The following is a 1,746-nucleotide window of genomic DNA, read 5'->3' as shown; positions in this document are numbered from 1 at the left end:
GTTTGATATATGGACCAAGTTTTAGAACCCCGTTCAAGGGGGCGCTGTTGAGCCCCCCTGCCACGCCCGGCAACCAGATTCAGCCCCGCCCTGATGGCCGCGGGTTCTGACCTGTGTGCAAAGTTTCAAGAGTTTTCGAGCACGTTTAGGGACCCAAAAGCCCCAGAAACCTTGAAAAACAAATGAAAAAGTAAATCTCACTCAACTGACAAATCACCCCCACCCCTCACACACTCAGAGACAGAGAGAGAGAGAAAATTCTCCAAAAAATCACATTCAAACCAAAATATCTGACTTTCTGTTGCTTTGAGCTAATAAGTGTAAATTAGAAAGTTGTCCGGCTCGATAAGAACAATATACATACCAAGTTTTGTGATTCTAGGTAAAACTAAGCCCCCATTTTTGACTAAAGGTGGCGCTACTGAGCCCCTCACCACGCCCGTTTCTGAAACTTTGCCCATGTCTACTGGATTATAAGTGTGATGTGTCTGTCGAGTTTCATGCAATTTCAAGTATGTTAAGAGTCTCAAAAGCATCAAAAAAGAATATTAAAGTTTGATGCGTTGCCATGGCAACAGTATCTAAGATATTGTAGCCACATTGGCTATGAATCATGGCTCATTGAATCAGAACACAAACGCACATTCCTTCCTGCTGTCCCACTCTGAACCCCCGAAGGTAAATCAGTTGTGTTGGCTCTAGTTAGTCGACAATAAATGGTCCTTCGCGACACCTTATTGCACCTTGGAGGATAAGTTCTGCATTCCAAACCCCCCCTTTTCCCCTCTCTGGTCCACAGAGAGATAACGAAACTTGAAACTTTCTACACACAGACACACACACACACACACACACAAACATCCTCCTATAGAAATATAGTTTTAATGTATGTAACTCAGATTAGGGTTTGACCTTCCTGTATGCATGTTTTATTAATTTGTTTGATCAAATAATTATGATTTTCTAGAGGTGTGGTTTTGAAATGTATTCTTTAATCAATAGTGTTTTAGTTAGAGAAGGTTCACTAACATTCTCTGGCAATCCCTTCCCCCCCGTGTTGAACTGTGTTTTATTGCCTAATGGAATGTCCTGCAACAGACATTTTAGGAGTGGAGCAGAGTTAGTGTTAATCTTTAACCCTACTTAAATCCTACATTTTCTATATGTATAACCATTGAAGAAATATGTAAACCTGAATGTAATTTCTCTTTTCCACGATTGTTCTTCTCTGTGATGGGTTTTTGTATTCTTGTAAACCTTAAAGGAATAATGTTTCAGATGTGCACCCTGTTGCAATCATAGATATGCCATGTGGATCTTTTTAAAAGTCCAATTTTCATTTCCATTTGTAAATGTACAACACATTTTGGGTAAATCTTATTTCTAGACATGTAACGAACTTTAAAATGCTTGTAAATATGCATATCTTATGTAACTTGATTTTCTTAATCTTCATATGACGTGTGTGATATCGTTGAAATTCTCTCAATCTAACAGAGTCGAATTTCGATAGCAGAATGAAGTAATATGCATTATTTTACACTTTTTCATATTTCGGGAGCCGAACAGCTCAAAGCTCATCTCCTCATGACTCATCCGAGTGGGCGTGGCCCCAGAGACAAAGACATTTTTCCCGCTTCAGACCTTTGGACGTTCATTGGTTGTTCGCGCGAACAGAGGCGTCAACCCATATTGTCCATAAAAGACCGACTCAGAAAATCCTCTCGCTCTCTCTCTCTCCTGCTT

This window comes from Squalius cephalus (genome assembly GCF_949319135.1).
Source record: "Squalius cephalus genome assembly, chromosome: 13".
NCBI lineage: Eukaryota > Metazoa > Chordata > Actinopteri > Cypriniformes > Leuciscidae > Squalius > Squalius cephalus.
Note: the sequence above shows the minus strand (reverse complement) of the source record.